The 21,669-nt window shown below is 52.9% G+C and overlaps 67 non-coding genes across 67 annotated transcripts; 31 read left to right on the top strand and 36 right to left on the bottom strand.

Annotated features, from left to right (window-relative positions):
- Positions 1–117: 117 nt before the first annotated feature.
- On the bottom strand, positions 118–189 carry Trnad-guc. The gene has a single exon. It is a non-coding gene; the product is annotated as a tRNA-Asp (tRNA).
- Positions 190–296: 107 nt separating this feature from the next.
- Positions 297–388, bottom strand: Trnai-uau. Its single transcript is given in 2 exon segments — positions 297–332; positions 351–388. It is a non-coding gene; the product is annotated as a tRNA-Ile (tRNA).
- Positions 389–766: 378 nt separating this feature from the next.
- Trnar-acg lies at positions 767–839 on the top strand. The gene has a single exon. It is a non-coding gene; the product is annotated as a tRNA-Arg (tRNA).
- Positions 840–1,126: 287 nt separating this feature from the next.
- On the top strand, positions 1,127–1,198 carry Trnam-cau. Its single transcript has one exon. It is a non-coding gene; the product is annotated as a tRNA-Met (tRNA).
- Positions 1,199–1,443: 245 nt separating this feature from the next.
- Positions 1,444–1,515, bottom strand: Trnad-guc. The gene has a single exon. It is a non-coding gene; the product is annotated as a tRNA-Asp (tRNA).
- Positions 1,516–1,622: 107 nt separating this feature from the next.
- Positions 1,623–1,694, bottom strand: Trnad-guc. Its single transcript has one exon. It is a non-coding gene; the product is annotated as a tRNA-Asp (tRNA).
- Positions 1,695–1,801: 107 nt separating this feature from the next.
- Positions 1,802–1,893, bottom strand: Trnai-uau. The gene is given in 2 exon segments: positions 1,802–1,837; positions 1,856–1,893. It is a non-coding gene; the product is annotated as a tRNA-Ile (tRNA).
- Positions 1,894–2,271: 378 nt separating this feature from the next.
- Positions 2,272–2,344, top strand: Trnar-acg. Its single transcript has one exon. It is a non-coding gene; the product is annotated as a tRNA-Arg (tRNA).
- A 287-nt stretch (positions 2,345–2,631) lies between these two features.
- On the top strand, positions 2,632–2,703 carry Trnam-cau. Its single transcript has one exon. It is a non-coding gene; the product is annotated as a tRNA-Met (tRNA).
- A 245-nt stretch (positions 2,704–2,948) lies between these two features.
- On the bottom strand, positions 2,949–3,020 carry Trnad-guc. Its single transcript has one exon. It is a non-coding gene; the product is annotated as a tRNA-Asp (tRNA).
- Positions 3,021–3,127: 107 nt separating this feature from the next.
- Trnai-uau lies at positions 3,128–3,219 on the bottom strand. Its single transcript is given in 2 exon segments — positions 3,128–3,163; positions 3,182–3,219. It is a non-coding gene; the product is annotated as a tRNA-Ile (tRNA).
- Positions 3,220–3,597: 378 nt separating this feature from the next.
- On the top strand, positions 3,598–3,670 carry Trnar-acg. Its single transcript has one exon. It is a non-coding gene; the product is annotated as a tRNA-Arg (tRNA).
- A 287-nt stretch (positions 3,671–3,957) lies between these two features.
- Positions 3,958–4,029, top strand: Trnam-cau. Its single transcript has one exon. It is a non-coding gene; the product is annotated as a tRNA-Met (tRNA).
- Positions 4,030–4,274: 245 nt separating this feature from the next.
- On the bottom strand, positions 4,275–4,346 carry Trnad-guc. The gene has a single exon. It is a non-coding gene; the product is annotated as a tRNA-Asp (tRNA).
- Positions 4,347–4,453: 107 nt separating this feature from the next.
- On the bottom strand, positions 4,454–4,545 carry Trnai-uau. Its single transcript is given in 2 exon segments — positions 4,454–4,489; positions 4,508–4,545. It is a non-coding gene; the product is annotated as a tRNA-Ile (tRNA).
- A 378-nt stretch (positions 4,546–4,923) lies between these two features.
- Trnar-acg lies at positions 4,924–4,996 on the top strand. Its single transcript has one exon. It is a non-coding gene; the product is annotated as a tRNA-Arg (tRNA).
- A 287-nt stretch (positions 4,997–5,283) lies between these two features.
- Positions 5,284–5,355, top strand: Trnam-cau. Its single transcript has one exon. It is a non-coding gene; the product is annotated as a tRNA-Met (tRNA).
- A 245-nt stretch (positions 5,356–5,600) lies between these two features.
- Positions 5,601–5,672, bottom strand: Trnad-guc. The gene has a single exon. It is a non-coding gene; the product is annotated as a tRNA-Asp (tRNA).
- Positions 5,673–5,779: 107 nt separating this feature from the next.
- Trnad-guc lies at positions 5,780–5,851 on the bottom strand. The gene has a single exon. It is a non-coding gene; the product is annotated as a tRNA-Asp (tRNA).
- Positions 5,852–5,958: 107 nt separating this feature from the next.
- Positions 5,959–6,050, bottom strand: Trnai-uau. Its single transcript is given in 2 exon segments — positions 5,959–5,994; positions 6,013–6,050. It is a non-coding gene; the product is annotated as a tRNA-Ile (tRNA).
- Positions 6,051–6,428: 378 nt separating this feature from the next.
- Positions 6,429–6,501, top strand: Trnar-acg. The gene has a single exon. It is a non-coding gene; the product is annotated as a tRNA-Arg (tRNA).
- A 287-nt stretch (positions 6,502–6,788) lies between these two features.
- Trnam-cau lies at positions 6,789–6,860 on the top strand. The gene has a single exon. It is a non-coding gene; the product is annotated as a tRNA-Met (tRNA).
- Positions 6,861–7,105: 245 nt separating this feature from the next.
- On the bottom strand, positions 7,106–7,177 carry Trnad-guc. The gene has a single exon. It is a non-coding gene; the product is annotated as a tRNA-Asp (tRNA).
- Positions 7,178–7,284: 107 nt separating this feature from the next.
- Positions 7,285–7,376, bottom strand: Trnai-uau. The gene is given in 2 exon segments: positions 7,285–7,320; positions 7,339–7,376. It is a non-coding gene; the product is annotated as a tRNA-Ile (tRNA).
- Positions 7,377–7,754: 378 nt separating this feature from the next.
- Trnar-acg lies at positions 7,755–7,827 on the top strand. Its single transcript has one exon. It is a non-coding gene; the product is annotated as a tRNA-Arg (tRNA).
- Positions 7,828–8,114: 287 nt separating this feature from the next.
- Trnam-cau lies at positions 8,115–8,186 on the top strand. Its single transcript has one exon. It is a non-coding gene; the product is annotated as a tRNA-Met (tRNA).
- A 245-nt stretch (positions 8,187–8,431) lies between these two features.
- Positions 8,432–8,503, bottom strand: Trnad-guc. The gene has a single exon. It is a non-coding gene; the product is annotated as a tRNA-Asp (tRNA).
- Positions 8,504–8,610: 107 nt separating this feature from the next.
- Positions 8,611–8,702, bottom strand: Trnai-uau. The gene is given in 2 exon segments: positions 8,611–8,646; positions 8,665–8,702. It is a non-coding gene; the product is annotated as a tRNA-Ile (tRNA).
- Positions 8,703–9,080: 378 nt separating this feature from the next.
- On the top strand, positions 9,081–9,153 carry Trnar-acg. The gene has a single exon. It is a non-coding gene; the product is annotated as a tRNA-Arg (tRNA).
- A 287-nt stretch (positions 9,154–9,440) lies between these two features.
- Positions 9,441–9,512, top strand: Trnam-cau. The gene has a single exon. It is a non-coding gene; the product is annotated as a tRNA-Met (tRNA).
- Positions 9,513–9,757: 245 nt separating this feature from the next.
- Trnad-guc lies at positions 9,758–9,829 on the bottom strand. Its single transcript has one exon. It is a non-coding gene; the product is annotated as a tRNA-Asp (tRNA).
- A 107-nt stretch (positions 9,830–9,936) lies between these two features.
- Trnai-uau lies at positions 9,937–10,028 on the bottom strand. Its single transcript is given in 2 exon segments — positions 9,937–9,972; positions 9,991–10,028. It is a non-coding gene; the product is annotated as a tRNA-Ile (tRNA).
- Positions 10,029–10,406: 378 nt separating this feature from the next.
- Positions 10,407–10,479, top strand: Trnar-acg. Its single transcript has one exon. It is a non-coding gene; the product is annotated as a tRNA-Arg (tRNA).
- A 287-nt stretch (positions 10,480–10,766) lies between these two features.
- Trnam-cau lies at positions 10,767–10,838 on the top strand. The gene has a single exon. It is a non-coding gene; the product is annotated as a tRNA-Met (tRNA).
- A 245-nt stretch (positions 10,839–11,083) lies between these two features.
- Trnad-guc lies at positions 11,084–11,155 on the bottom strand. Its single transcript has one exon. It is a non-coding gene; the product is annotated as a tRNA-Asp (tRNA).
- A 107-nt stretch (positions 11,156–11,262) lies between these two features.
- Positions 11,263–11,334, bottom strand: Trnad-guc. The gene has a single exon. It is a non-coding gene; the product is annotated as a tRNA-Asp (tRNA).
- Positions 11,335–11,441: 107 nt separating this feature from the next.
- Trnai-uau lies at positions 11,442–11,533 on the bottom strand. Its single transcript is given in 2 exon segments — positions 11,442–11,477; positions 11,496–11,533. It is a non-coding gene; the product is annotated as a tRNA-Ile (tRNA).
- Positions 11,534–11,911: 378 nt separating this feature from the next.
- On the top strand, positions 11,912–11,984 carry Trnar-acg. The gene has a single exon. It is a non-coding gene; the product is annotated as a tRNA-Arg (tRNA).
- A 287-nt stretch (positions 11,985–12,271) lies between these two features.
- Positions 12,272–12,343, top strand: Trnam-cau. Its single transcript has one exon. It is a non-coding gene; the product is annotated as a tRNA-Met (tRNA).
- Positions 12,344–12,588: 245 nt separating this feature from the next.
- On the bottom strand, positions 12,589–12,660 carry Trnad-guc. The gene has a single exon. It is a non-coding gene; the product is annotated as a tRNA-Asp (tRNA).
- Positions 12,661–12,767: 107 nt separating this feature from the next.
- Trnai-uau lies at positions 12,768–12,859 on the bottom strand. Its single transcript is given in 2 exon segments — positions 12,768–12,803; positions 12,822–12,859. It is a non-coding gene; the product is annotated as a tRNA-Ile (tRNA).
- A 378-nt stretch (positions 12,860–13,237) lies between these two features.
- Positions 13,238–13,310, top strand: Trnar-acg. Its single transcript has one exon. It is a non-coding gene; the product is annotated as a tRNA-Arg (tRNA).
- A 287-nt stretch (positions 13,311–13,597) lies between these two features.
- Trnam-cau lies at positions 13,598–13,669 on the top strand. The gene has a single exon. It is a non-coding gene; the product is annotated as a tRNA-Met (tRNA).
- Positions 13,670–13,914: 245 nt separating this feature from the next.
- On the bottom strand, positions 13,915–13,986 carry Trnad-guc. Its single transcript has one exon. It is a non-coding gene; the product is annotated as a tRNA-Asp (tRNA).
- Positions 13,987–14,093: 107 nt separating this feature from the next.
- Trnai-uau lies at positions 14,094–14,185 on the bottom strand. Its single transcript is given in 2 exon segments — positions 14,094–14,129; positions 14,148–14,185. It is a non-coding gene; the product is annotated as a tRNA-Ile (tRNA).
- Positions 14,186–14,563: 378 nt separating this feature from the next.
- On the top strand, positions 14,564–14,636 carry Trnar-acg. Its single transcript has one exon. It is a non-coding gene; the product is annotated as a tRNA-Arg (tRNA).
- Positions 14,637–14,923: 287 nt separating this feature from the next.
- Trnam-cau lies at positions 14,924–14,995 on the top strand. Its single transcript has one exon. It is a non-coding gene; the product is annotated as a tRNA-Met (tRNA).
- A 245-nt stretch (positions 14,996–15,240) lies between these two features.
- Trnad-guc lies at positions 15,241–15,312 on the bottom strand. Its single transcript has one exon. It is a non-coding gene; the product is annotated as a tRNA-Asp (tRNA).
- A 107-nt stretch (positions 15,313–15,419) lies between these two features.
- Positions 15,420–15,511, bottom strand: Trnai-uau. Its single transcript is given in 2 exon segments — positions 15,420–15,455; positions 15,474–15,511. It is a non-coding gene; the product is annotated as a tRNA-Ile (tRNA).
- A 378-nt stretch (positions 15,512–15,889) lies between these two features.
- Positions 15,890–15,962, top strand: Trnar-acg. Its single transcript has one exon. It is a non-coding gene; the product is annotated as a tRNA-Arg (tRNA).
- Positions 15,963–16,249: 287 nt separating this feature from the next.
- Positions 16,250–16,321, top strand: Trnam-cau. Its single transcript has one exon. It is a non-coding gene; the product is annotated as a tRNA-Met (tRNA).
- Positions 16,322–16,566: 245 nt separating this feature from the next.
- On the bottom strand, positions 16,567–16,638 carry Trnad-guc. Its single transcript has one exon. It is a non-coding gene; the product is annotated as a tRNA-Asp (tRNA).
- A 107-nt stretch (positions 16,639–16,745) lies between these two features.
- Trnai-uau lies at positions 16,746–16,837 on the bottom strand. The gene is given in 2 exon segments: positions 16,746–16,781; positions 16,800–16,837. It is a non-coding gene; the product is annotated as a tRNA-Ile (tRNA).
- A 378-nt stretch (positions 16,838–17,215) lies between these two features.
- Positions 17,216–17,288, top strand: Trnar-acg. Its single transcript has one exon. It is a non-coding gene; the product is annotated as a tRNA-Arg (tRNA).
- A 287-nt stretch (positions 17,289–17,575) lies between these two features.
- On the top strand, positions 17,576–17,647 carry Trnam-cau. The gene has a single exon. It is a non-coding gene; the product is annotated as a tRNA-Met (tRNA).
- Positions 17,648–17,892: 245 nt separating this feature from the next.
- Trnad-guc lies at positions 17,893–17,964 on the bottom strand. The gene has a single exon. It is a non-coding gene; the product is annotated as a tRNA-Asp (tRNA).
- Positions 17,965–18,071: 107 nt separating this feature from the next.
- Trnai-uau lies at positions 18,072–18,163 on the bottom strand. Its single transcript is given in 2 exon segments — positions 18,072–18,107; positions 18,126–18,163. It is a non-coding gene; the product is annotated as a tRNA-Ile (tRNA).
- Positions 18,164–18,541: 378 nt separating this feature from the next.
- On the top strand, positions 18,542–18,614 carry Trnar-acg. The gene has a single exon. It is a non-coding gene; the product is annotated as a tRNA-Arg (tRNA).
- Positions 18,615–18,901: 287 nt separating this feature from the next.
- Trnam-cau lies at positions 18,902–18,973 on the top strand. Its single transcript has one exon. It is a non-coding gene; the product is annotated as a tRNA-Met (tRNA).
- Positions 18,974–19,218: 245 nt separating this feature from the next.
- Trnad-guc lies at positions 19,219–19,290 on the bottom strand. The gene has a single exon. It is a non-coding gene; the product is annotated as a tRNA-Asp (tRNA).
- Positions 19,291–19,397: 107 nt separating this feature from the next.
- Positions 19,398–19,469, bottom strand: Trnad-guc. The gene has a single exon. It is a non-coding gene; the product is annotated as a tRNA-Asp (tRNA).
- A 107-nt stretch (positions 19,470–19,576) lies between these two features.
- Trnai-uau lies at positions 19,577–19,668 on the bottom strand. Its single transcript is given in 2 exon segments — positions 19,577–19,612; positions 19,631–19,668. It is a non-coding gene; the product is annotated as a tRNA-Ile (tRNA).
- A 378-nt stretch (positions 19,669–20,046) lies between these two features.
- Positions 20,047–20,119, top strand: Trnar-acg. The gene has a single exon. It is a non-coding gene; the product is annotated as a tRNA-Arg (tRNA).
- A 287-nt stretch (positions 20,120–20,406) lies between these two features.
- On the top strand, positions 20,407–20,478 carry Trnam-cau. The gene has a single exon. It is a non-coding gene; the product is annotated as a tRNA-Met (tRNA).
- A 245-nt stretch (positions 20,479–20,723) lies between these two features.
- Positions 20,724–20,795, bottom strand: Trnad-guc. The gene has a single exon. It is a non-coding gene; the product is annotated as a tRNA-Asp (tRNA).
- A 107-nt stretch (positions 20,796–20,902) lies between these two features.
- Positions 20,903–20,994, bottom strand: Trnai-uau. The gene is given in 2 exon segments: positions 20,903–20,938; positions 20,957–20,994. It is a non-coding gene; the product is annotated as a tRNA-Ile (tRNA).
- A 378-nt stretch (positions 20,995–21,372) lies between these two features.
- Positions 21,373–21,445, top strand: Trnar-acg. The gene has a single exon. It is a non-coding gene; the product is annotated as a tRNA-Arg (tRNA).
- The last annotated feature ends 224 nt before the right edge of the window (positions 21,446–21,669 follow it).

The following is a 21,669-nucleotide window of genomic DNA, read 5'->3' as shown; positions in this document are numbered from 1 at the left end:
TAAGTTGTAGCATTTTTTAAGATTTTGCGCCAACTACACTCCACGATCGCAAAGTTAATGCTCTTACGACCCACATACGCGCAACACTCGAACAGGGTTGTGAGATAAAAATCGCATCTCCCCGGCGGGGAATCGAACCCCGGTCTCCCGCGTGACAGGCGGGGATACTAACCACTATACTACCGAGGAAGACGCAGCTAGCGTCTCGAATGCACAATTATGTTACTCAAATAGCTGATACATCTCAAACCTAGCCTCCTGTTGCTGTCAGAGACAGCTGCTAAGAAATAAAAGTATGCCCCAGGTGAGGCTCGAACTCACAACCCCGGCATTGCTCACGGCTACTGCCTTATAAGTACCGTGCGCTAACCAATTGCGCCACTGGGGCTACAACAGAGTGCTTTCAGTTAGCGGTATTCACTTTGCTGCAAACCAGTGGTGGCCACAGAAACATACGATCGCCACCTGATGCCATACTGCGACTTTGGCACCTGACTACCAATGCTTCGTGCTATTCTTGTTTCATATGCTACGCTTACATGCACATCAACCGGCTCTCGTCGTCGAGAAAACGTGGGAAAACGCGCGCCTTGCCTTCTGCTACCTGTCGAACAGCGAGAGCAGATGCGTGGCAAGCTCTAAGCTCTGCAGGCGCACTGCGGCCACACAGCTGCACGAAAGGTACCTTCCTTGGGAGCTTGCTCAGCCATGGAGAACACGTTTCTTAGCGAATTGCACTTGTCTCGTAGAAAGAAATGCTGCCACTGGCCCTGTGGCGCAACGGATAACGCGTCTGACTACGGATCAGAAGATTCCAGGTTCGAATCCTGGCAGGGTCGGCGTTTTGTTAGTTGCCGACGCGTAGCTGGGCAGTGGATTTCGTATGTCGCCGCACCGTGGAGTGCTTTGTTGCTCCTGTGCATCTCGCAGCTGCATGTCGAGTCGATCGTGGTAAATATCGCTGCCTGCAAGCGTCAGCGTAGCGTCAGTCGAGCAAAGTCGAGACAAGTCAAGCTGAGAGCTGTAGGAGATGATACGCAATTAAATACAGGCGTGTGAAAGCGACGCAGACAACACTTTCCAAGTGTCCCACGTCACGTGGCGAAGAGCCGGCGCAACCCCAGGCAGCAGAGTGGCGCAGTGGAAGCGTGCTGGGCCCATAACCCAGAGGTCCGTGGATCGAAACCACGCTCTGCTAAAATTATTTCTTTTGCGGACTGTGCCGAGCTCGATTATTACGCCCACAGCGTCGGCTGGGGTGCTTTGATACAGCGTTAACAGCATACCCCGCAGTTCTGAAATGTGAAGAATGCGAGAACCACTTCCTAAGTTGTAGCATTTTTTAAGATTTTGCGCCAACTACACTCCACGATCGCAAAGTTAATGCTCTTACGACCCACATACGCGCAACACTCGAACAGGGTTGTGAGATAAAAATCGCATCTCCCCGGCGGGGAATCGAACCCCGGTCTCCCGCGTGACAGGCGGGGATACTAACCACTATACTACCGAGGATGCGCTGTAGACAGGTGCCTGTGTGCGAGAGATATGGTGCTAGTAGCCGCAAACGACCTACACTAAGTTCGGCGAGTGATAGAGCAGCAATTAAAAATCGGATGTGCCTCCCCGGCGGGGAATCGAACCCCGGTCTCCCGCGTGACAGGCGGGGATACTAACCACTATACTACCGAGGAAGACGCAGCTAGCGTCTCGAATGCACAATTATGTTACTCAAATAGCTGATACATCTCAAACCTAGCGTCCTGTTGCTGTCAGAGACAGCTGCTAAGAAATAAAAGTATGCCCCAGGTGAGGCTCGAACTCACAACCCCGGCATTGCTCACGGCTACTGCCTTATAGGTACCGTGCGCTAACCAATTGCGCCACTGGGGCTACAACAGAGTGCTTTCAGTTAGCGGTATTCACTTTGCTGCAAACCAGTGGTGGCCACAGAAACATACGATCGCCACCTGATGCCATACTGCGACTTTGGCACCTGACTACCAATGCTTCGTGCTATTCTTGTTTCATATGCTACGCTTACATGCACATCAACCGGCTCTCGTCGTCGAGAAAACGTGGGAAAACGCGCGCCTTGCCTTCTGCTACCTGTCGAACAGCGAGAGCAGATGCGTGGCAAGCTCTAAGCTCTGCAGGCGCACTGCGGCCACGCAGCTGCACGAAAGGTACCTTCCTTGGGAGCTTGCTCAGCCATGGAGAACACGTTTCTTAGCGAATTGCACTTGTCTCGTAGAAAGAAATGCTGCCACTGGCCCTGTGGCGCAACGGATAACGCGTCTGACTACGGATCAGAAGATTCCAGGTTCGAATCCTGGCAGGGTCGGCGTTTTGTTAGTTGCCGACGCGTAGCTGGGCAGTGGATTTCGTATGTCGCCGCACCGTGGAGTGCTTTGTTGCTCCTGTGCATCTCGCAGCTGCATGTCGAGTCGATCGTGGTAAATATCGCTGCCTGCAAGCGTCAGCGTAGCGTCAGTCGAGCAAAGTCGAGACAAGTCAAGCTGAGAGCTGTAGGAGATGATACGCAATTAAATACAGGCGTGTGAAAGCGACGCAGACAACACTTTCCAAGTGTCCCACGTCACGTGGCGAAGAGCCGGCGCAACCCCAGGCAGCAGAGTGGCGCAGTGGAAGCGTGCTGGGCCCATAACCCAGAGGTCCGTGGATCGAAACCACGCTCTGCTAAAATTATTTCTTTTGCGGACTGTGCCGAGCTCGATTATTACGCCCACAGCGTCGGCTGGGGTGCTTTGATACAGCGTTAACAGCATACCCCGCAGTTCTGAAATGTGAAGAATGCGAGAACCACTTCCTAAGTTGTAGCATTTTTTAAGATTTTGCGCCAACTACACTCCACGATCGCAAAGTTAATGCTCTTACGACCCACATACGCGCAACACTCGAACAGGGTTGTGAGATAAAAATCGCATCTCCCCGGCGGGGAATCGAACCCCGGTCTCCCGCGTGACAGGCGGGGATACTAACCACTATACTACCGAGGAAGACGCAGCTAGCGTCTCGAATGCACAATTATGTTACTCAAATAGCTGATACATCTCAAACCTAGCCTCCTGTTGCTGTCAGAGACAGCTGCTAAGAAATAAAAGTATGCCCCAGGTGAGGCTCGAACTCACAACCCCGGCATTGCTCACGGCTACTGCCTTATAAGTACCGTGCGCTAACCAATTGCGCCACTGGGGCTACAACAGAGTGCTTTCAGTTAGCGGTATTCACTTTGCTGCAAACCAGTGGTGGCCACAGAAACATACGATCGCCACCTGATGCCATACTGCGACTTTGGCACCTGACTACCAATGCTTCGTGCTATTCTTGTTTCATATGCTACGCTTACATGCACATCAACCGGCTCTCGTCGTCGAGAAAACGTGGGAAAACGCGCGCCTTGCCTTCTGCTACCTGTCGAACAGCGAGAGCAGATGCGTGGCAAGCTCTAAGCTCTGCAGGCGCACTGCGGCCACACAGCTGCACGAAAGGTACCTTCCTTGGGAGCTTGCTCAGCCATGGAGAACACGTTTCTTAGCGAATTGCACTTGTCTCGTAGAAAGAAATGCTGCCACTGGCCCTGTGGCGCAACGGATAACGCGTCTGACTACGGATCAGAAGATTCCAGGTTCGAATCCTGGCAGGGTCGGCGTTTTGTTAGTTGCCGACGCGTAGCTGGGCAGTGGATTTCGTATGTCGCCGCACCGTGGAGTGCTTTGTTGCTCCTGTGCATCTCGCAGCTGCATGTCGAGTCGATCGTGGTAAATATCGCTGCCTGCAAGCGTCAGCGTAGCGTCAGTCGAGCAAAGTCGAGACAAGTCAAGCTGAGAGCTGTAGGAGATGATACGCAATTAAATACAGGCGTGTGAAAGCGACGCAGACAACACTTTCCAAGTGTCCCACGTCACGTGGCGAAGAGCCGGCGCAACCCCAGGCAGCAGAGTGGCGCAGTGGAAGCGTGCTGGGCCCATAACCCAGAGGTCCGTGGATCGAAACCACGCTCTGCTAAAATTATTTCTTTTGCGGACTGTGCCGAGCTCGATTATTACGCCCACAGCGTCGGCTGGGGTGCTTTGATACAGCGTTAACAGCATACCCCGCAGTTCTGAAATGTGAAGAATGCGAGAACCACTTCCTAAGTTGTAGCATTTTTTAAGATTTTGCGCCAACTACACTCCACGATCGCAAAGTTAATGCTCTTACGACCCACATACGCGCAACACTCGAACAGGGTTGTGAGATAAAAATCGCATCTCCCCGGCGGGGAATCGAACCCCGGTCTCCCGCGTGACAGGCGGGGATACTAACCACTATACTACCGAGGAAGACGCAGCTAGCGTCTCGAATGCACAATTATGTTACTCAAATAGCTGATACATCTCAAACCTAGCCTCCTGTTGCTGTCAGAGACAGCTGCTAAGAAATAAAAGTATGCCCCAGGTGAGGCTCGAACTCACAACCCCGGCATTGCTCACGGCTACTGCCTTATAAGTACCGTGCGCTAACCAATTGCGCCACTGGGGCTACAACAGAGTGCTTTCAGTTAGCGGTATTCACTTTGCTGCAAACCAGTGGTGGCCACAGAAACATACGATCGCCACCTGATGCCATACTGCGACTTTGGCACCTGACTACCAATGCTTCGTGCTATTCTTGTTTCATATGCTACGCTTACATGCACATCAACCGGCTCTCGTCGTCGAGAAAACGTGGGAAAACGCGCGCCTTGCCTTCTGCTACCTGTCGAACAGCGAGAGCAGATGCGTGGCAAGCTCTAAGCTCTGCAGGCGCACTGCGGCCACACAGCTGCACGAAAGGTACCTTCCTTGGGAGCTTGCTCAGCCATGGAGAACACGTTTCTTAGCGAATTGCACTTGTCTCGTAGAAAGAAATGCTGCCACTGGCCCTGTGGCGCAACGGATAACGCGTCTGACTACGGATCAGAAGATTCCAGGTTCGAATCCTGGCAGGGTCGGCGTTTTGTTAGTTGCCGACGCGTAGCTGGGCAGTGGATTTCGTATGTCGCCGCACCGTGGAGTGCTTTGTTGCTCCTGTGCATCTCGCAGCTGCATGTCGAGTCGATCGTGGTAAATATCGCTGCCTGCAAGCGTCAGCGTAGCGTCAGTCGAGCAAAGTCGAGACAAGTCAAGCTGAGAGCTGTAGGAGATGATACGCAATTAAATACAGGCGTGTGAAAGCGACGCAGACAACACTTTCCAAGTGTCCCACGTCACGTGGCGAAGAGCCGGCGCAACCCCAGGCAGCAGAGTGGCGCAGTGGAAGCGTGCTGGGCCCATAACCCAGAGGTCCGTGGATCGAAACCACGCTCTGCTAAAATTATTTCTTTTGCGGACTGTGCCGAGCTCGATTATTACGCCCACAGCGTCGGCTGGGGTGCTTTGATACAGCGTTAACAGCATACCCCGCAGTTCTGAAATGTGAAGAATGCGAGAACCACTTCCTAAGTTGTAGCATTTTTTAAGATTTTGCGCCAACTACACTCCACGATCGCAAAGTTAATGCTCTTACGACCCACATACGCGCAACACTCGAACAGGGTTGTGAGATAAAAATCGCATCTCCCCGGCGGGGAATCGAACCCCGGTCTCCCGCGTGACAGGCGGGGATACTAACCACTATACTACCGAGGATGCGCTGTAGACAGGTGCCTGTGTGCGAGAGATATGGTGCTAGTAGCCGCAAACTACCTACACTAAGTTCGGCGAGTGATAGAGCAGCAATTAAAAATCGGATGTGCCTCCCCGGCGGGGAATCGAACCCCGGTCTCCCGCGTGACAGGCGGGGATACTAACCACTATACTACCGAGGAAGACGCAGCTAGCGTCTCGAATGCACAATTATGTTACTCAAATAGCTGATACATCTCAAACCTAGCGTCCTGTTGCTGTCAGAGACAGCTGCTAAGAAATAAAAGTATGCCCCAGGTGAGGCTCGAACTCACAACCCCGGCATTGCTCACGGCTACTGCCTTATAGGTACCGTGCGCTAACCAATTGCGCCACTGGGGCTACAACAGAGTGCTTTCAGTTAGCGGTATTCACTTTGCTGCAAACCAGTGGTGGCCACAGAAACATACGATCGCCACCTGATGCCATACTGCGACTTTGGCACCTGACTACCAATGCTTCGTGCTATTCTTGTTTCATATGCTACGCTTACATGCACATCAACCGGCTCTCGTCGTCGAGAAAACGTGGGAAAACGCGCGCCTTGCCTTCTGCTACCTGTCGAACAGCGAGAGCAGATGCGTGGCAAGCTCTAAGCTCTGCAGGCGCACTGCGGCCACGCAGCTGCACGAAAGGTACCTTCCTTGGGAGCTTGCTCAGCCATGGAGAACACGTTTCTTAGCGAATTGCACTTGTCTCGTAGAAAGAAATGCTGCCACTGGCCCTGTGGCGCAACGGATAACGCGTCTGACTACGGATCAGAAGATTCCAGGTTCGAATCCTGGCAGGGTCGGCGTTTTGTTAGTTGCCGACGCGTAGCTGGGCAGTGGATTTCGTATGTCGCCGCACCGTGGAGTGCTTTGTTGCTCCTGTGCATCTCGCAGCTGCATGTCGAGTCGATCGTGGTAAATATCGCTGCCTGCAAGCGTCAGCGTAGCGTCAGTCGAGCAAAGTCGAGACAAGTCAAGCTGAGAGCTGTAGGAGATGATACGCAATTAAATACAGGCGTGTGAAAGCGACGCAGACAACACTTTCCAAGTGTCCCACGTCACGTGGCGAAGAGCCGGCGCAACCCCAGGCAGCAGAGTGGCGCAGTGGAAGCGTGCTGGGCCCATAACCCAGAGGTCCGTGGATCGAAACCACGCTCTGCTAAAATTATTTCTTTTGCGGACTGTGCCGAGCTCGATTATTACGCCCACAGCGTCGGCTGGGGTGCTTTGATACAGCGTTAACAGCATACCCCGCAGTTCTGAAATGTGAAGAATGCGAGAACCACTTCCTAAGTTGTAGCATTTTTTAAGATTTTGCGCCAACTACACTCCACGATCGCAAAGTTAATGCTCTTACGACCCACATACGCGCAACACTCGAACAGGGTTGTGAGATAAAAATCGCATCTCCCCGGCGGGGAATCGAACCCCGGTCTCCCGCGTGACAGGCGGGGATACTAACCACTATACTACCGAGGAAGACGCAGCTAGCGTCTCGAATGCACAATTATGTTACTCAAATAGCTGATACATCTCAAACCTAGCCTCCTGTTGCTGTCAGAGACAGCTGCTAAGAAATAAAAGTATGCCCCAGGTGAGGCTCGAACTCACAACCCCGGCATTGCTCACGGCTACTGCCTTATAAGTACCGTGCGCTAACCAATTGCGCCACTGGGGCTACAACAGAGTGCTTTCAGTTAGCGGTATTCACTTTGCTGCAAACCAGTGGTGGCCACAGAAACATACGATCGCCACCTGATGCCATACTGCGACTTTGGCACCTGACTACCAATGCTTCGTGCTATTCTTGTTTCATATGCTACGCTTACATGCACATCAACCGGCTCTCGTCGTCGAGAAAACGTGGGAAAACGCGCGCCTTGCCTTCTGCTACCTGTCGAACAGCGAGAGCAGATGCGTGGCAAGCTCTAAGCTCTGCAGGCGCACTGCGGCCACACAGCTGCACGAAAGGTACCTTCCTTGGGAGCTTGCTCAGCCATGGAGAACACGTTTCTTAGCGAATTGCACTTGTCTCGTAGAAAGAAATGCTGCCACTGGCCCTGTGGCGCAACGGATAACGCGTCTGACTACGGATCAGAAGATTCCAGGTTCGAATCCTGGCAGGGTCGGCGTTTTGTTAGTTGCCGACGCGTAGCTGGGCAGTGGATTTCGTATGTCGCCGCACCGTGGAGTGCTTTGTTGCTCCTGTGCATCTCGCAGCTGCATGTCGAGTCGATCGTGGTAAATATCGCTGCCTGCAAGCGTCAGCGTAGCGTCAGTCGAGCAAAGTCGAGACAAGTCAAGCTGAGAGCTGTAGGAGATGATACGCAATTAAATACAGGCGTGTGAAAGCGACGCAGACAACACTTTCCAAGTGTCCCACGTCACGTGGCGAAGAGCCGGCGCAACCCCAGGCAGCAGAGTGGCGCAGTGGAAGCGTGCTGGGCCCATAACCCAGAGGTCCGTGGATCGAAACCACGCTCTGCTAAAATTATTTCTTTTGCGGACTGTGCCGAGCTCGATTATTACGCCCACAGCGTCGGCTGGGGTGCTTTGATACAGCGTTAACAGCATACCCCGCAGTTCTGAAATGTGAAGAATGCGAGAACCACTTCCTAAGTTGTAGCATTTTTTAAGATTTTGCGCCAACTACACTCCACGATCGCAAAGTTAATGCTCTTACGACCCACATACGCGCAACACTCGAACAGGGTTGTGAGATAAAAATCGCATCTCCCCGGCGGGGAATCGAACCCCGGTCTCCCGCGTGACAGGCGGGGATACTAACCACTATACTACCGAGGAAGACGCAGCTAGCGTCTCGAATGCACAATTATGTTACTCAAATAGCTGATACATCTCAAACCTAGCCTCCTGTTGCTGTCAGAGACAGCTGCTAAGAAATAAAAGTATGCCCCAGGTGAGGCTCGAACTCACAACCCCGGCATTGCTCACGGCTACTGCCTTATAAGTACCGTGCGCTAACCAATTGCGCCACTGGGGCTACAACAGAGTGCTTTCAGTTAGCGGTATTCACTTTGCTGCAAACCAGTGGTGGCCACAGAAACATACGATCGCCACCTGATGCCATACTGCGACTTTGGCACCTGACTACCAATGCTTCGTGCTATTCTTGTTTCATATGCTACGCTTACATGCACATCAACCGGCTCTCGTCGTCGAGAAAACGTGGGAAAACGCGCGCCTTGCCTTCTGCTACCTGTCGAACAGCGAGAGCAGATGCGTGGCAAGCTCTAAGCTCTGCAGGCGCACTGCGGCCACACAGCTGCACGAAAGGTACCTTCCTTGGGAGCTTGCTCAGCCATGGAGAACACGTTTCTTAGCGAATTGCACTTGTCTCGTAGAAAGAAATGCTGCCACTGGCCCTGTGGCGCAACGGATAACGCGTCTGACTACGGATCAGAAGATTCCAGGTTCGAATCCTGGCAGGGTCGGCGTTTTGTTAGTTGCCGACGCGTAGCTGGGCAGTGGATTTCGTATGTCGCCGCACCGTGGAGTGCTTTGTTGCTCCTGTGCATCTCGCAGCTGCATGTCGAGTCGATCGTGGTAAATATCGCTGCCTGCAAGCGTCAGCGTAGCGTCAGTCGAGCAAAGTCGAGACAAGTCAAGCTGAGAGCTGTAGGAGATGATACGCAATTAAATACAGGCGTGTGAAAGCGACGCAGACAACACTTTCCAAGTGTCCCACGTCACGTGGCGAAGAGCCGGCGCAACCCCAGGCAGCAGAGTGGCGCAGTGGAAGCGTGCTGGGCCCATAACCCAGAGGTCCGTGGATCGAAACCACGCTCTGCTAAAATTATTTCTTTTGCGGACTGTGCCGAGCTCGATTATTACGCCCACAGCGTCGGCTGGGGTGCTTTGATACAGCGTTAACAGCATACCCCGCAGTTCTGAAATGTGAAGAATGCGAGAACCACTTCCTAAGTTGTAGCATTTTTTAAGATTTTGCGCCAACTACACTCCACGATCGCAAAGTTAATGCTCTTACGACCCACATACGCGCAACACTCGAACAGGGTTGTGAGATAAAAATCGCATCTCCCCGGCGGGGAATCGAACCCCGGTCTCCCGCGTGACAGGCGGGGATACTAACCACTATACTACCGAGGAAGACGCAGCTAGCGTCTCGAATGCACAATTATGTTACTCAAATAGCTGATACATCTCAAACCTAGCCTCCTGTTGCTGTCAGAGACAGCTGCTAAGAAATAAAAGTATGCCCCAGGTGAGGCTCGAACTCACAACCCCGGCATTGCTCACGGCTACTGCCTTATAAGTACCGTGCGCTAACCAATTGCGCCACTGGGGCTACAACAGAGTGCTTTCAGTTAGCGGTATTCACTTTGCTGCAAACCAGTGGTGGCCACAGAAACATACGATCGCCACCTGATGCCATACTGCGACTTTGGCACCTGACTACCAATGCTTCGTGCTATTCTTGTTTCATATGCTACGCTTACATGCACATCAACCGGCTCTCGTCGTCGAGAAAACGTGGGAAAACGCGCGCCTTGCCTTCTGCTACCTGTCGAACAGCGAGAGCAGATGCGTGGCAAGCTCTAAGCTCTGCAGGCGCACTGCGGCCACACAGCTGCACGAAAGGTACCTTCCTTGGGAGCTTGCTCAGCCATGGAGAACACGTTTCTTAGCGAATTGCACTTGTCTCGTAGAAAGAAATGCTGCCACTGGCCCTGTGGCGCAACGGATAACGCGTCTGACTACGGATCAGAAGATTCCAGGTTCGAATCCTGGCAGGGTCGGCGTTTTGTTAGTTGCCGACGCGTAGCTGGGCAGTGGATTTCGTATGTCGCCGCACCGTGGAGTGCTTTGTTGCTCCTGTGCATCTCGCAGCTGCATGTCGAGTCGATCGTGGTAAATATCGCTGCCTGCAAGCGTCAGCGTAGCGTCAGTCGAGCAAAGTCGAGACAAGTCAAGCTGAGAGCTGTAGGAGATGATACGCAATTAAATACAGGCGTGTGAAAGCGACGCAGACAACACTTTCCAAGTGTCCCACGTCACGTGGCGAAGAGCCGGCGCAACCCCAGGCAGCAGAGTGGCGCAGTGGAAGCGTGCTGGGCCCATAACCCAGAGGTCCGTGGATCGAAACCACGCTCTGCTAAAATTATTTCTTTTGCGGACTGTGCCGAGCTCGATTATTACGCCCACAGCGTCGGCTGGGGTGCTTTGATACAGCGTTAACAGCATACCCCGCAGTTCTGAAATGTGAAGAATGCGAGAACCACTTCCTAAGTTGTAGCATTTTTTAAGATTTTGCGCCAACTACACTCCACGATCGCAAAGTTAATGCTCTTACGACCCACATACGCGCAACACTCGAACAGGGTTGTGAGATAAAAATCGCATCTCCCCGGCGGGGAATCGAACCCCGGTCTCCCGCGTGACAGGCGGGGATACTAACCACTATACTACCGAGGATGCGCTGTAGACAGGTGCCTGTGTGCGAGAGATATGGTGCTAGTAGCCGCAAACTACCTACACTAAGTTCGGCGAGTGATAGAGCAGCAATTAAAAATCGGATGTGCCTCCCCGGCGGGGAATCGAACCCCGGTCTCCCGCGTGACAGGCGGGGATACTAACCACTATACTACCGAGGAAGACGCAGCTAGCGTCTCGAATGCACAATTATGTTACTCAAATAGCTGATACATCTCAAACCTAGCGTCCTGTTGCTGTCAGAGACAGCTGCTAAGAAATAAAAGTATGCCCCAGGTGAGGCTCGAACTCACAACCCCGGCATTGCTCACGGCTACTGCCTTATAGGTACCGTGCGCTAACCAATTGCGCCACTGGGGCTACAACAGAGTGCTTTCAGTTAGCGGTATTCACTTTGCTGCAAACCAGTGGTGGCCACAGAAACATACGATCGCCACCTGATGCCATACTGCGACTTTGGCACCTGACTACCAATGCTTCGTGCTATTCTTGTTTCATATGCTACGCTTACATGCACATCAACCGGCTCTCGTCGTCGAGAAAACGTGGGAAAACGCGCGCCTTGCCTTCTGCTACCTGTCGAACAGCGAGAGCAGATGCGTGGCAAGCTCTAAGCTCTGCAGGCGCACTGCGGCCACGCAGCTGCACGAAAGGTACCTTCCTTGGGAGCTTGCTCAGCCATGGAGAACACGTTTCTTAGCGAATTGCACTTGTCTCGTAGAAAGAAATGCTGCCACTGGCCCTGTGGCGCAACGGATAACGCGTCTGACTACGGATCAGAAGATTCCAGGTTCGAATCCTGGCAGGGTCGGCGTTTTGTTAGTTGCCGACGCGTAGCTGGGCAGTGGATTTCGTATGTCGCCGCACCGTGGAGTGCTTTGTTGCTCCTGTGCATCTCGCAGCTGCATGTCGAGTCGATCGTGGTAAATATCGCTGCCTGCAAGCGTCAGCGTAGCGTCAGTCGAGCAAAGTCGAGACAAGTCAAGCTGAGAGCTGTAGGAGATGATACGCAATTAAATACAGGCGTGTGAAAGCGACGCAGACAACACTTTCCAAGTGTCCCACGTCACGTGGCGAAGAGCCGGCGCAACCCCAGGCAGCAGAGTGGCGCAGTGGAAGCGTGCTGGGCCCATAACCCAGAGGTCCGTGGATCGAAACCACGCTCTGCTAAAATTATTTCTTTTGCGGACTGTGCCGAGCTCGATTATTACGCCCACAGCGTCGGCTGGGGTGCTTTGATACAGCGTTAACAGCATACCCCGCAGTTCTGAAATGTGAAGAATGCGAGAACCACTTCCTAAGTTGTAGCATTTTTTAAGATTTTGCGCCAACTACACTCCACGATCGCAAAGTTAATGCTCTTACGACCCACATACGCGCAACACTCGAACAGGGTTGTGAGATAAAAATCGCATCTCCCCGGCGGGGAATCGAACCCCGGTTTCCCGCGTGACAGGCGGGGATACTAACCACTATACTACCGAGGAAGACGCAGCTAGCGTCTCGAATGCACAATTATGTTACTCAAATAGCTGATACATCTCAAACCTAGCCTCCTGTTGCTGTCAGAGACAGCTGCTAAGAAATAAAAGTATGCCCCAGGTGAGGCTCGAACTCACAACCCCGGCATTGCTCACGGCTACTGCCTTATAAGTACCGTGCGCTAACCAATTGCGCCACTGGGGCTACAACAGAGTGCTTTCAGTTAGCGGTATTCACTTTGCTGCAAACCAGTGGTGGCCACAGAAACATACGATCGCCACCTGATGCCATACTGCGACTTTGGCACCTGACTACCAATGCTTCGTGCTATTCTTGTTTCATATGCTACGCTTACATGCACATCAACCGGCTCTCGTCGTCGAGAAAACGTGGGAAAACGCGCGCCTTGCCTTCTGCTACCTGTCGAACAGCGAGAGCAGATGCGTGGCAAGCTCTAAGCTCTGCAGGCGCACTGCGGCCACACAGCTGCACGAAAGGTACCTTCCTTGGGAGCTTGCTCAGCCATGGAGAACACGTTTCTTAGCGAATTGCACTTGTCTCGTAGAAAGAAATGCTGCCACTGGCCCTGTGGCGCAACGGATAACGCGTCTGACTACGGATCAGAAGATTCCAGGTTCGAATCCTGGCAGGGTCGGCGTTTTGTTAGTTGCCGACGCGTAGCTGGGCAGTGGATTTCGTATGTCGCCGCACCGTGGAGTGCTTTGTTGCTCCTGTGCATCTCGCAGCTGCATGTCGAGTCGATCGTGGTAAATATCGCTGCCTGCAAGCGTCAGCGTAGCGTCAGTCGAGCAAAGTCGAGACAAGTCAAGCTGAGAGCTGTAGGAGATGATACGCAATTAAATACAGGCGTGTGAAAGCGACGCAGACAACACTTTCCAAGTGTCCCACGTCACGTGGCGAAGAGCCGGCGCAACCCCAGGCAGCAGAGTGGCGCAGTGGAAGCGTGCTGGGCCCATAACCCAGAGGTCCGTGGATCGAAACCACGCTCTGCTAAAATTATTTCTTTTGCGGACTGTGCCGAGCTCGATTATTACGCCCACAGCGTCGGCTGGGGTGCTTTGATACAGCGTTAACAGCATACCCCGCAGTTCTGAAATGTGAAGAATGCGAGAACCACTTCCTAAGTTGTAGCATTTTTTAAGATTTTGCGCCAACTACACTCCACGATCGCAAAGTTAATGCTCTTACGACCCACATACGCGCAACACTCGAACAGGGTTGTGAGATAAAAATCGCATCTCCCCGGCGGGGAATCGAACCCCGGTCTCCCGCGTGACAGGCGGGGATACTAACCACTATACTACCGAGGAAGACGCAGCTAGCGTCTCGAATGCACAATTATGTTACTCAAATAGCTGATACATCTCAAACCTAGCCTCCTGTTGCTGTCAGAGACAGCTGCTAAGAAATAAAAGTATGCCCCAGGTGAGGCTCGAACTCACAACCCCGGCATTGCTCACGGCTACTGCCTTATAAGTACCGTGCGCTAACCAATTGCGCCACTGGGGCTACAACAGAGTGCTTTCAGTTAGCGGTATTCACTTTGCTGCAAACCAGTGGTGGCCACAGAAACATACGATCGCCACCTGATGCCATACTGCGACTTTGGCACCTGACTACCAATGCTTCGTGCTATTCTTGTTTCATATGCTACGCTTACATGCACATCAACCGGCTCTCGTCGTCGAGAAAACGTGGGAAAACGCGCGCCTTGCCTTCTGCTACCTGTCGAACAGCGAGAGCAGATGCGTGGCAAGCTCTAAGCTCTGCAGGCGCACTGCGGCCACACAGCTGCACGAAAGGTACCTTCCTTGGGAGCTTGCTCAGCCATGGAGAACACGTTTCTTAGCGAATTGCACTTGTCTCGTAGAAAGAAATGCTGCCACTGGCCCTGTGGCGCAACGGATAACGCGTCTGACTACGGATCAGAAGATTCCAGGTTCGAATCCTGGCAGGGTCGGCGTTTTGTTAGTTGCCGACGCGTAGCTGGGCAGTGGATTTCGTATGTCGCCGCACCGTGGAGTGCTTTGTTGCTCCTGTGCATCTCGCAGCTGCATGTCGAGTCGATCGTGGTAAATATCGCTGCCTGCAAGCGTCAGCGTAGCGTCAGTCGAGCAAAGTCGAGACAAGTCAAGCTGAGAGCTGTAGGAGATGATACGCAATTAAATACAGGCGTGTGAAAGCGACGCAGACAACACTTTCCAAGTGTCCCACGTCACGTGGCGAAGAGCCGGCGCAACCCCAGGCAGCAGAGTGGCGCAGTGGAAGCGTGCTGGGCCCATAACCCAGAGGTCCGTGGATCGAAACCACGCTCTGCTAAAATTATTTCTTTTGCGGACTGTGCCGAGCTCGATTATTACGCCCACAGCGTCGGCTGGGGTGCTTTGATACAGCGTTAACAGCATACCCCGCAGTTCTGAAATGTGAAGAATGCGAGAACCACTTCCTAAGTTGTAGCATTTTTTAAGATTTTGCGCCAACTACACTCCACGATCGCAAAGTTAATGCTCTTACGACCCACATACGCGCAACACTCGAACAGGGTTGTGAGATAAAAATCGCATCTCCCCGGCGGGGAATCGAACCCCGGTCTCCCGCGTGACAGGCGGGGATACTAACCACTATACTACCGAGGAAGACGCAGCTAGCGTCTCGAATGCACAATTATGTTACTCAAATAGCTGATACATCTCAAACCTAGCCTCCTGTTGCTGTCAGAGACAGCTGCTAAGAAATAAAAGTATGCCCCAGGTGAGGCTCGAACTCACAACCCCGGCATTGCTCACGGCTACTGCCTTATAAGTACCGTGCGCTAACCAATTGCGCCACTGGGGCTACAACAGAGTGCTTTCAGTTAGCGGTATTCACTTTGCTGCAAACCAGTGGTGGCCACAGAAACATACGATCGCCACCTGATGCCATACTGCGACTTTGGCACCTGACTACCAATGCTTCGTGCTATTCTTGTTTCATATGCTACGCTTACATGCACATCAACCGGCTCTCGTCGTCGAGAAAACGTGGGAAAACGCGCGCCTTGCCTTCTGCTACCTGTCGAACAGCGAGAGCAGATGCGTGGCAAGCTCTAAGCTCTGCAGGCGCACTGCGGCCACACAGCTGCACGAAAGGTACCTTCCTTGGGAGCTTGCTCAGCCATGGAGAACACGTTTCTTAGCGAATTGCACTTGTCTCGTAGAAAGAAATGCTGCCACTGGCCCTGTGGCGCAACGGATAACGCGTCTGACTACGGATCAGAAGATTCCAGGTTCGAATCCTGGCAGGGTCGGCGTTTTGTTAGTTGCCGACGCGTAGCTGGGCAGTGGATTTCGTATGTCGCCGCACCGTGGAGTGCTTTGTTGCTCCTGTGCATCTCGCAGCTGCATGTCGAGTCGATCGTGGTAAATATCGCTGCCTGCAAGCGTCAGCGTAGCGTCAGTCGAGCAAAGTCGAGACAAGTCAAGCTGAGAGCTGTAGGAGATGATACGCAATTAAATACAGGCGTGTGAAAGCGACGCAGACAACACTTTCCAAGTGTCCCACGTCACGTGGCGAAGAGCCGGCGCAACCCCAGGCAGCAGAGTGGCGCAGTGGAAGCGTGCTGGGCCCATAACCCAGAGGTCCGTGGATCGAAACCACGCTCTGCTAAAATTATTTCTTTTGCGGACTGTGCCGAGCTCGATTATTACGCCCACAGCGTCGGCTGGGGTGCTTTGATACAGCGTTAACAGCATACCCCGCAGTTCTGAAATGTGAAGAATGCGAGAACCACTTCCTAAGTTGTAGCATTTTTTAAGATTTTGCGCCAACTACACTCCACGATCGCAAAGTTAATGCTCTTACGACCCACATACGCGCAACACTCGAACAGGGTTGTGAGATAAAAATCGCATCTCCCCGGCGGGGAATCGAACCCCGGTCTCCCGCGTGACAGGCGGGGATACTAACCACTATACTACCGAGGAAGACGCAGCTAGCGTCTCGAATGCACAATTATGTTACTCAAATAGCTGATACATCTCAAACCTAGCCTCCTGTTGCTGTCAGAGACAGCTGCTAAGAAATAAAAGTATGCCCCAGGTGAGGCTCGAACTCACAACCCCGGCATTGCTCACGGCTACTGCCTTATAAGTACCGTGCGCTAACCAATTGCGCCACTGGGGCTACAACAGAGTGCTTTCAGTTAGCGGTATTCACTTTGCTGCAAACCAGTGGTGGCCACAGAAACATACGATCGCCACCTGATGCCATACTGCGACTTTGGCACCTGACTACCAATGCTTCGTGCTATTCTTGTTTCATATGCTACGCTTACATGCACATCAACCGGCTCTCGTCGTCGAGAAAACGTGGGAAAACGCGCGCCTTGCCTTCTGCTACCTGTCGAACAGCGAGAGCAGATGCGTGGCAAGCTCTAAGCTCTGCAGGCGCACTGCGGCCACACAGCTGCACGAAAGGTACCTTCCTTGGGAGCTTGCTCAGCCATGGAGAACACGTTTCTTAGCGAATTGCACTTGTCTCGTAGAAAGAAATGCTGCCACTGGCCCTGTGGCGCAACGGATAACGCGTCTGACTACGGATCAGAAGATTCCAGGTTCGAATCCTGGCAGGGTCGGCGTTTTGTTAGTTGCCGACGCGTAGCTGGGCAGTGGATTTCGTATGTCGCCGCACCGTGGAGTGCTTTGTTGCTCCTGTGCATCTCGCAGCTGCATGTCGAGTCGATCGTGGTAAATATCGCTGCCTGCAAGCGTCAGCGTAGCGTCAGTCGAGCAAAGTCGAGACAAGTCAAGCTGAGAGCTGTAGGAGATGATACGCAATTAAATACAGGCGTGTGAAAGCGACGCAGACAACACTTTCCAAGTGTCCCACGTCACGTGGCGAAGAGCCGGCGCAACCCCAGGCAGCAGAGTGGCGCAGTGGAAGCGTGCTGGGCCCATAACCCAGAGGTCCGTGGATCGAAACCACGCTCTGCTAAAATTATTTCTTTTGCGGACTGTGCCGAGCTCGATTATTACGCCCACAGCGTCGGCTGGGGTGCTTTGATACAGCGTTAACAGCATACCCCGCAGTTCTGAAATGTGAAGAATGCGAGAACCACTTCCTAAGTTGTAGCATTTTTTAAGATTTTGCGCCAACTACACTCCACGATCGCAAAGTTAATGCTCTTACGACCCACATACGCGCAACACTCGAACAGGGTTGTGAGATAAAAATCGCATCTCCCCGGCGGGGAATCGAACCCCGGTCTCCCGCGTGACAGGCGGGGATACTAACCACTATACTACCGAGGAAGACGCAGCTAGCGTCTCGAATGCACAATTATGTTACTCAAATAGCTGATACATCTCAAACCTAGCCTCCTGTTGCTGTCAGAGACAGCTGCTAAGAAATAAAAGTATGCCCCAGGTGAGGCTCGAACTCACAACCCCGGCATTGCTCACGGCTACTGCCTTATAAGTACCGTGCGCTAACCAATTGCGCCACTGGGGCTACAACAGAGTGCTTTCAGTTAGCGGTATTCACTTTGCTGCAAACCAGTGGTGGCCACAGAAACATACGATCGCCACCTGATGCCATACTGCGACTTTGGCACCTGACTACCAATGCTTCGTGCTATTCTTGTTTCATATGCTACGCTTACATGCACATCAACCGGCTCTCGTCGTCGAGAAAACGTGGGAAAACGCGCGCCTTGCCTTCTGCTACCTGTCGAACAGCGAGAGCAGATGCGTGGCAAGCTCTAAGCTCTGCAGGCGCACTGCGGCCACACAGCTGCACGAAAGGTACCTTCCTTGGGAGCTTGCTCAGCCATGGAGAACACGTTTCTTAGCGAATTGCACTTGTCTCGTAGAAAGAAATGCTGCCACTGGCCCTGTGGCGCAACGGATAACGCGTCTGACTACGGATCAGAAGATTCCAGGTTCGAATCCTGGCAGGGTCGGCGTTTTGTTAGTTGCCGACGCGTAGCTGGGCAGTGGATTTCGTATGTCGCCGCACCGTGGAGTGCTTTGTTGCTCCTGTGCATCTCGCAGCTGCATGTCGAGTCGATCGTGGTAAATATCGCTGCCTGCAAGCGTCAGCGTAGCGTCAGTCGAGCAAAGTCGAGACAAGTCAAGCTGAGAGCTGTAGGAGATGATACGCAATTAAATACAGGCGTGTGAAAGCGACGCAGACAACACTTTCCAAGTGTCCCACGTCACGTGGCGAAGAGCCGGCGCAACCCCAGGCAGCAGAGTGGCGCAGTGGAAGCGTGCTGGGCCCATAACCCAGAGGTCCGTGGATCGAAACCACGCTCTGCTAAAATTATTTCTTTTGCGGACTGTGCCGAGCTCGATTATTACGCCCACAGCGTCGGCTGGGGTGCTTTGATACAGCGTTAACAGCATACCCCGCAGTTCTGAAATGTGAAGAATGCGAGAACCACTTCCTAAGTTGTAGCATTTTTTAAGATTTTGCGCCAACTACACTCCACGATCGCAAAGTTAATGCTCTTACGACCCACATACGCGCAACACTCGAACAGGGTTGTGAGATAAAAATCGCATCTCCCCGGCGGGGAATCGAACCCCGGTCTCCCGCGTGACAGGCGGGGATACTAACCACTATACTACCGAGGATGCGCTGTAGACAGGTGCCTGTGTGCGAGAGATATGGTGCTAGTAGCCGCAAACTACCTACACTAAGTTCGGCGAGTGATAGAGCAGCAATTAAAAATCGGATGTGCCTCCCCGGCGGGGAATCGAACCCCGGTCTCCCGCGTGACAGGCGGGGATACTAACCACTATACTACCGAGGAAGACGCAGCTAGCGTCTCGAATGCACAATTATGTTACTCAAATAGCTGATACATCTCAAACCTAGCGTCCTGTTGCTGTCAGAGACAGCTGCTAAGAAATAAAAGTATGCCCCAGGTGAGGCTCGAACTCACAACCCCGGCATTGCTCACGGCTACTGCCTTATAGGTACCGTGCGCTAACCAATTGCGCCACTGGGGCTACAACAGAGTGCTTTCAGTTAGCGGTATTCACTTTGCTGCAAACCAGTGGTGGCCACAGAAACATACGATCGCCACCTGATGCCATACTGCGACTTTGGCACCTGACTACCAATGCTTCGTGCTATTCTTGTTTCATATGCTACGCTTACATGCACATCAACCGGCTCTCGTCGTCGAGAAAACGTGGGAAAACGCGCGCCTTGCCTTCTGCTACCTGTCGAACAGCGAGAGCAGATGCGTGGCAAGCTCTAAGCTCTGCAGGCGCACTGCGGCCACGCAGCTGCACGAAAGGTACCTTCCTTGGGAGCTTGCTCAGCCATGGAGAACACGTTTCTTAGCGAATTGCACTTGTCTCGTAGAAAGAAATGCTGCCACTGGCCCTGTGGCGCAACGGATAACGCGTCTGACTACGGATCAGAAGATTCCAGGTTCGAATCCTGGCAGGGTCGGCGTTTTGTTAGTTGCCGACGCGTAGCTGGGCAGTGGATTTCGTATGTCGCCGCACCGTGGAGTGCTTTGTTGCTCCTGTGCATCTCGCAGCTGCATGTCGAGTCGATCGTGGTAAATATCGCTGCCTGCAAGCGTCAGCGTAGCGTCAGTCGAGCAAAGTCGAGACAAGTCAAGCTGAGAGCTGTAGGAGATGATACGCAATTAAATACAGGCGTGTGAAAGCGACGCAGACAACACTTTCCAAGTGTCCCACGTCACGTGGCGAAGAGCCGGCGCAACCCCAGGCAGCAGAGTGGCGCAGTGGAAGCGTGCTGGGCCCATAACCCAGAGGTCCGTGGATCGAAACCACGCTCTGCTAAAATTATTTCTTTTGCGGACTGTGCCGAGCTCGATTATTACGCCCACAGCGTCGGCTGGGGTGCTTTGATACAGCGTTAACAGCATACCCCGCAGTTCTGAAATGTGAAGAATGCGAGAACCACTTCCTAAGTTGTAGCATTTTTTAAGATTTTGCGCCAACTACACTCCACGATCGCAAAGTTAATGCTCTTACGACCCACATACGCGCAACACTCGAACAGGGTTGTGAGATAAAAATCGCATCTCCCCGGCGGGGAATCGAACCCCGGTTTCCCGCGTGACAGGCGGGGATACTAACCACTATACTACCGAGGAAGACGCAGCTAGCGTCTCGAATGCACAATTATGTTACTCAAATAGCTGATACATCTCAAACCTAGCCTCCTGTTGCTGTCAGAGACAGCTGCTAAGAAATAAAAGTATGCCCCAGGTGAGGCTCGAACTCACAACCCCGGCATTGCTCACGGCTACTGCCTTATAAGTACCGTGCGCTAACCAATTGCGCCACTGGGGCTACAACAGAGTGCTTTCAGTTAGCGGTATTCACTTTGCTGCAAACCAGTGGTGGCCACAGAAACATACGATCGCCACCTGATGCCATACTGCGACTTTGGCACCTGACTACCAATGCTTCGTGCTATTCTTGTTTCATATGCTACGCTTACATGCACATCAACCGGCTCTCGTCGTCGAGAAAACGTGGGAAAACGCGCGCCTTGCCTTCTGCTACCTGTCGAACAGCGAGAGCAGATGCGTGGCAAGCTCTAAGCTCTGCAGGCGCACTGCGGCCACACAGCTGCACGAAAGGTACCTTCCTTGGGAGCTTGCTCAGCCATGGAGAACACGTTTCTTAGCGAATTGCACTTGTCTCGTAGAAAGAAATGCTGCCACTGGCCCTGTGGCGCAACGGATAACGCGTCTGACTACGGATCAGAAGATTCCAGGTTCGAATCCTGGCAGGGTCGGCGTTTTGTTAGTTGCCGACGCGTAGCTGGGCAGTGGATTTCGTATGTCGCCGCACCGTGGAGTGCTTTGTTGCTCCTGTGCATCTCGCAGCTGCATGTCGAGTCGATCGTGGTAAATATCGCTGCCTGCAAGCGTCAGCGTAGCGTCAGTCGAGCAAAGTCGAGACAAGTCAAGCTGAGAGCTGTAGGAGATGATACGCAATTAAATACAGGCGTGTGAAAGC

This window comes from Schistocerca piceifrons, unplaced genomic scaffold (assembly GCF_021461385.2).
Source record: "Schistocerca piceifrons isolate TAMUIC-IGC-003096 unplaced genomic scaffold, iqSchPice1.1 HiC_scaffold_1039, whole genome shotgun sequence".
Classification (NCBI taxonomy): domain Eukaryota; kingdom Metazoa; phylum Arthropoda; class Insecta; order Orthoptera; family Acrididae; genus Schistocerca; species Schistocerca piceifrons.
The sequence above is the reverse complement of the archived record's forward strand: the minus strand, read 5'-3'. Positions and strand labels throughout refer to the sequence as shown.